Source organism: Amblyomma mixtum, chromosome 3 (genome assembly GCF_055824585.1).
Source record: "Amblyomma mixtum isolate Tamu chromosome 3, ASM5582458v1, whole genome shotgun sequence".
In the NCBI taxonomy this organism is placed as follows: Eukaryota; Metazoa; Arthropoda; class Arachnida; order Ixodida; family Ixodidae; genus Amblyomma; species Amblyomma mixtum.
In genome coordinates, this window is record NC_143014.1 from 39,272,348 (window position 1) to 39,279,283 (window position 6,936).

The window sequence follows — 6,936 nt, forward strand, 5'->3', positions numbered from 1 at the left end:
GCATAAGGAAACCTTTGAACTGGAAACTACAATTTCCTCCAACTTTGGAATGGGCTTTATCCAGTAAACTCCTGCGCTAGCGCATAGCCTCTTCGCTATCTTTTCCTAAGGGCATACACTGCCAAATGGCTGTCAAGTTAGCTGCACTCGCGTTCTTCCACGAACGACGTTTCCTCGACCAACGACGCGACGGACTACAGTACAATAATTAGTTGCGATGTTAGCACCTCCTATGCCCACCTCCTATGATCACCTCCTATGCTCCTATGGTTTCTCAAGCCACCTTCAGAGCGTACTGGATGGTAGGCATGTCAACAGATCGGTCACGCATACCTGCTCTGGCTAGACGAAGCCAGCCCTATAGTGTTGTAGAGGGATTGATAATGGTCACTCCCCCTTGCACCCTTTTTCCACGGGGTAAATCTATACTTGCGGCCCATTGCAGCCATTTCCCTTCCCATGGAAGAGCGCACTCTTCCTTTTCAAAAACACTATCGGTTCCCCACGCCGCGAAAAGTATTCGTAGTCGCCACGTGCCCCCCTATGTGTTCATGCAGACTTGCGGGTACGTCACTGTCAAGGCAAACTCATTATTGTTGCGCTAAACAGACACTCATCGATGAGAGCACACGTGCGGAACATTGGTTCTGGCAATGCAAGCCTCGTGATAAGCGACCACTTCCTTCGAGCAGCGAAACTTAAAATTGACCAGAAAGCTCGACAAAGCTCTGGGCGGCTCATCACCCCATCTGTGATGGGGGGGAGAGGGGGCGGGTACGAGCGTCGTCGGTCGCGACAGTAAACCTTCAATGCCCACCGTTGTTAGCATACAAGAAAAAAGAAAACTCTAGAAGGGCGCCGTCCACACACAAACATGCGCTGCAAACTCCACAGTGAGTGAACGTGAATGTGAGTTAGTTAATGCGAGCTTTGTGGGTGCCCAGTGAAACACCATATCCCAGGGATATCCGAATTAGGACCGAATATCCTAGTCCCTGGTCGTACCTCCTTGGGATATACGTCGGATGTCCTCGCTTTATATGTCCCGCAGATGACGTCCGCTGGACACCGCATTTGGACTTATCTAGAGCACATTTTAAACAAACATTTATTGCGCAGTTAAGCTGCTTGGTATACATACCAACGGCCTTCAGATTTGTTCGCTTTTAAATAGACCACTTCATTCTACCAAGTAGACATACTTTGCAGCCACTTGCAAAAATCGCCGCAATAGTTCGTGCGGTACAAAACACTGGTTCACACTGCAGTTTATTCGGCAGGATTATGCGCTAGCTTCTAGCGTCGCATCCAGTTTCATAAAATATCGTGGCTCCGCGCGCATCAACTACGTATGTATCGCGCTGGAGACGGCTGCATTAACAAAATATCGTTCCAGTGTCGACCTCGAAGCACTCAACGTGAGTACCGCATCGCTCTACCGAAACAACATTAGCTGAAGGCAGCAGAACATTAATATGCTGCACAATTTCGTGATTGCAACAACTGTCTGGTACCCTTTTGAGTGCAAGCACAGCGCCAGTCCCACGGCCAGTCGCCACATTTTGGCTCTGTAAGGCTTCTGCCTTGGCTTCAAACTACGCCGTGTTCGAGCAATGTCCAAAATCAAATTCAGATTCTTAAAAATTGTACAAAAAAAGTAGTTACTTGCCTATGCACTACTCAAATGTGAGCAAATTTGTTTCACATCTGCCACGGACGTGTAGCCGTTGGCTGTAGTAGCTCGCTAAAGTTAGCCTGCTGGTCGCGCCCTCTCACTTTTTGTGCTGCTTGCACTGCCACGGCCACGGCTTGTCCATTGCCTGGGTCCATAGAGCCTTTGTTTATTTCGCCTTTCGCGCCGTTTGCGTGTCTGTTATGCGCTGTTGCTGCCGTTGAGACCTTAGCGCCGTTGCGTTGTTTGTTCGCGCCAATTTCGGACTTCCTTTGTCCGTGTTCTCAGCAAGCATGGACAGGAGTGTGCCTTCAGGTAAGCGTGTTTTCTTTGCTATTATAAGCGCTGACGTTCCTTGCTAATACGCAGGGTATGGCGTTGCTCTCTCGAAGCGGACTTTTCGGCGCCGGTTAAAAGAGGCAGTCTCGGGCAGTATTGCAGCGGCTACCGCGTCCCGTGAACCATGCCCAGCATCATTAGAAGCAGACCTAATCTCAGTTTCTGAAACTGTTGCGGAGCCGTCAGATGATGAGGCGAGGCTGTGTCATACTCTACCAGACAATGCTTCTTCCCCGGCGTGTGGTTCGGTTGAGAGCGATGACTATCGCGGTGGTTTCAAGTAAAAGCAAGCATGCTTATACCTCCGTCACACGTTAGTCCTTAAAGGCCTTTCCAGCCAAAGTTTCTCGTTTCCCCAAAGGAGCAGTGACGCTGCAAGTAATCATTCACCTCAAAATGTTGAACAGCTGCACTTGTGCTCCTACGGTTGCAGTTGCATAAAGCGGCAGAAGCATATCTTTAAAGCTGGAGTGGAGCATTTTATTCATTCTTTGAGCTTAGAAATTACAAATTTATTTCATGATATTTCCTTCATGAAAAATAGTGATAGCTTCTCTCGTCAGCAGCAGCAGGGTTTGTTTATCGCTCTGGGCACCATTTACTCGGTGTTGCTGCTGCATCTTTACTGTCTTGAGATCTTAGCATAACATAGGACGCATCCAAAAACTAGATTTAGGCACTTTTTTTATATCTGATATGTTTTCAAAGTTGTTGAACTGCTTAGGTTTTCTCTTTGCGGTTAGTTTTCTAGCGTGGTGGTGCTGCAATCGCAGCTTCTTGAATGCTGCTGGCTTCAAAGGTCTCAGATGGCCAGCTTTGCTTCTAAGACCCGTTGAGGCGATGGCACATTACGCATGCTGCATAGACGCGCACCGTGTGCCTTTGAGCAGAAGGGCCCCGATTCTCTAAGGCCTTTGCAGTGCCCATGTGACAGGTGTATTAATCCCATTTAAAATATAACGGCATTAATGCAGTGGTCGGGTGTCATGTCAGATTCTCACATTGCGCACTCAGGTCAGGTATCATACCGGAATGCAAAATTAAGTGGCCTTGTCCCGGTTTTCATAAAATCTTTACTGCAACAGCTGTTTTTTTTTCGGCTTTCAGTTACAAAGCTGATATTCAACTCCAGGACGAAACTACAGACATCGGCACTGCCTGCTGATCCGGCAGCCTCTGAAACTGTGGTGGCAGCCTCGAGAGTTATGGCAGCAGCCCCTGCATTCTGCCATTCTGGAGATGAGTCTGACGTGTAGCACTTAAGTTTGTGGTACTTGCTTAAGAGGGGGGTAGCCTTCAACCAAAATTTATTATTGACGAAGTTTCAATTCTGGAGTCTTCAGGAAACGTAATTTTGTGTGTCTGCCCTAAATATGTCAGTTAATCTCATGAAAAATGTGCTTGTGCACTTCTGTAATATGTTGTGCTGGTTTTTGTCGAGCGTTTTCAAGAAATATTGCTGTAAGGAACTTGCTGAAATGCTTGTCATTTATTTTTCTTGACAGCACGAAAAGCAGTTAGGGTAACATCATCATCCTGCCTTCAGCACTTGAATTTTAGGGTTTTTGTGATAGATAAGCAGGATGATAATTGTACCCTTATTTCAATCCCTGATGTCAAGAAAAAACAAATAGCCTGCATTTGAGCAAGTTTCCTGCTGCAAAATTTCTTGAAAATTTGATAAGAACTTGCATAGCATTTAAATTTAGACAAGCGCACAGGAACTTTTACATGAAATTAAATGACGTATTTGGAGTCTGCACACCAAAATGCTTTGTGAAAATTTCATAATAGGGACTTTATGAATGAAAACTTTCCTTTGAAGGTCTTTGTAGTCAGAGCAGGCATGCTATCTATGGGCTTGCTTCTGGGGTAACACATCAGATGCGCTCTCAGTACTCTTTTGGGGCGCTTTCTTGCTGTGCCTGGTGGATTTGCCAGAGCTCCATGCCAGTGACACGTGCTCTGTTTTCATCATCATTGTTCCATTCATGGTAGGTTGAGTGCAGTATTCTCGTTAGGTTATGAAGTGCACTTACGTCATTTCTAGTCCGCGAAGCACAAGCATTGTTTGAAAAAAACTGTTCCAAGTCAGTATGCTGAATATGCTACAAGCTTTTATAGCATTCAGTCAAAATTTCCTTACAGTGTGTATTTTTTGGGTTCCCTGGTCTGTGTATTATAATGTGTGCATTCTATTATGTGTTCTAGTCTGCAACGCATAAGCAAGGTTTGCAAATATGTTTCACTTCTGTAGGCAGAACATGCTACAAGCTTTTCTAGCATTCAGTAAAAATTTCCTTGCAGTGCGTATTTTTTTTGTGAACTCTAGTCTCTATTATAACGTGTTCATATTATGCAATGTGTTGTGTGCAAGGCTTAAGGAAGGTTTGCATAAACTTTGTTCCACTTCTGTATATTGAACATGCTGCAAGCTCTTGCAGTTTGAAATTTCCTTAGTGTATTATTCTGTGATCTCTAGCCTGTATAGCGTATAATGTGGGCGTATTATGTGTTTTGTATACTGCAGGGCACAAGCAAGGTTTGTGTATGCTGAACATGGTACAAGCTTTTTCAAGTTGATATTTCCTTACTCTTTATTTTTCTGTGACTTCTGGTGTCTAGGTTATAACATGTGCATATTATGCAATTTCTAGTAGGTGTAAGGTACAAACAAGATTTTCCAAATACTTTGTTCTGCTTCTGTATGGTTACGGAAGGGTTGAAATGTGGGCCAGTTGGTACATTGTAAACGGAAAAAACCAGTCACACAAGACGATGGACAAGAAGAGTGTACACACTCTTCTCGTCCGTCGTCTTGTGTGACTGGTTTTTTTTTCTGTATGGTTAATTTCACACATTTTTAGCATTCAGCCAAAGGCTACTGCTGGTCAGCTCGACCATGCGGTTGTGTTTAGTATTTTCTTTCTCTATTTATAACATTTAACATAATTCTCTCAATGTGTAGAGCGTAAATTGTAAAACACTGTAAACTGCTATGAAAAGTTTTACGAAATCTGTGGAATGTTCCACTTCTGCACATTGAACATACTGGTAACAAGTTTTGATGGGTTGCAGTTTGCGTGTTGTCTTCATTTTAACAGCAGTAGTGTTCAGTAGTTTTCTGTAACTCGTTTTGTGGCAGATAGTTTGTGTACGGTTTCTTTCTAAAAATGTTCTTTTTGGTGCATTAACTGAGGAGGTACTCATTATTGTATTGCTATATTCAGTGAAATAAATTTCTTGATGTTGGAGCTACTCTGTGCAGTTTATGTCGGTACATACAGCTGCATATTTATTGGACACCTCCCATGGGCTTCCAGTGCATCCCTTCAAGCATACTGTGAGTGTCTAAATGCTGACAAAACAAAGAAAGTTGGGCTAGCCAGTTTAAAGTCACGCTGGGTCTAATGCAGATGACAAAGACTGAGATGGAAGTGCACGACACATTCTCGTGTTTTTGTCTCAGTTTTGATTGAGTTGGGCCTATATAACAAGAAAAATGTGACAATTTTGCTGCTATTATAACACTTCAAACACCCTAAACACTTCAGGTAGCAGAAAGCTTCGCTGTGAGTGTCATGTTGCATGGACGTGTTCATTTGTACACTGACCTGTGCTGTTTTAGCGCTTTGAAATACCTGTTAAAGAGCAAAATGAACCATAGCCACGACGACCCTGCCGAGTCCCCTGTATATCCCCAAGGATATTTTGTGGACCTCCGTGGGATACAGAAAAGGTGGCCAAAGTGATGTGTAAGGGATGTCCCCAGATGATTTTGGGATCTGCTGGGGATATCCGCATCTCCTGTTGCGACATCGCACGGATGTCCACAGGACGTCAGTGTTGTCACTGGGTGAGTGGATTTGAGGACATGAGCGTGAGTGAGCGGTTGTGAGTGCGAGTGGATATGAGTGTGAGTGCCAGTGAGCGATTATAAGTGTCAGTGAGTGGCTGTGAGTGCGAAGGGAATGACTGCGTGTGAGCGGATAGTTGTGAGTGTGAGTGGACGTGAGCGTAAGAGTGTGAGTGAACGTGAGTGGGAGTGAGCCACCTCTCGTTGTGCCGAGGTGTGCCTACAGTCATGAAACAGGCCTTGAATGTGACACTAAACACAACATACTTAGTGCCGACAACACGACATGGTAGTGTCATCGACCACGTCTTGACTAGGCAAGTCGACTCGACGACTTCCGAATGCGTCTCCTACTTCACTTTACACAGACCGTTAGTCTCAACAAACCACGAGGACAACAATGTCGAGAGTATGCATGAATTAAGTTTACCCAAAATCAAATAACTGCGCAGTTGTACTCATAGTGAGTTGCGTCGTGAGCATGGGCGTCCGGAGGGGGGGCAAGGGGGGGCGGCTGCACCCCCCTGGAAAATCACTCACTCGAACCGTGAGTGATGGCCGCACGCCAGGGGCGGTGGTGCGCTCAGTCAAAAGGGTAAAAGCAGCCCCGCATGGTCACATCTGCGAAATGCCGCGTCCGGGCGTGCGTCGTTCCGCCGTTTTCAAACCACGCCATCGTTAGCTCTACTGAAGGGCGACCTGTTCCAGACATACAGCGGCACCGGCGAGCATGTGTTTCGAGCCGCCTTGAGATGGGTGTCTGTTTCTTTGATCTCTAGAGAGATAGCGACACGGAGGCAGACAGTGCACGGGGCATCTTGTTTTCGCCTATCGTTACGCCGGTCACCGATGAATTCTTAAGGAGGGAAGGTAAAATCAGCCGTGTCCACTCCCGCTTTGTCGGGCTGCTCAGGGGCAAGCGGGCGATGAGTTGGCGCCGCCGCCGCTCGCTGTCTCCTCCGATCCACGGGTAGCGCAGTTCGGTAGAAGCGCCGCTTTCAGAATCTCCGGCAAAGGGGATTAGCTGCTTTTGTTCACGGCGACGCAGTCTCCCGAGGCGCCCCCACAC

General features: G+C 46.1%; 1 long non-coding RNA gene across 1 annotated transcript; it reads left to right on the top strand.

Moving 5' to 3' along the window:
• Positions 1-1,814: 1,814 nt before the first annotated feature.
• On the top strand, positions 1,815-4,780 carry LOC149349748 (uncharacterized). Its single transcript, XR_016290159.1, has 2 exons — positions 1,815-1,987; positions 3,119-4,780. It is a non-coding gene; the product is annotated as an uncharacterized LOC149349748 (long non-coding RNA).
• The last annotated feature ends 2,156 nt before the right edge of the window (positions 4,781-6,936 follow it).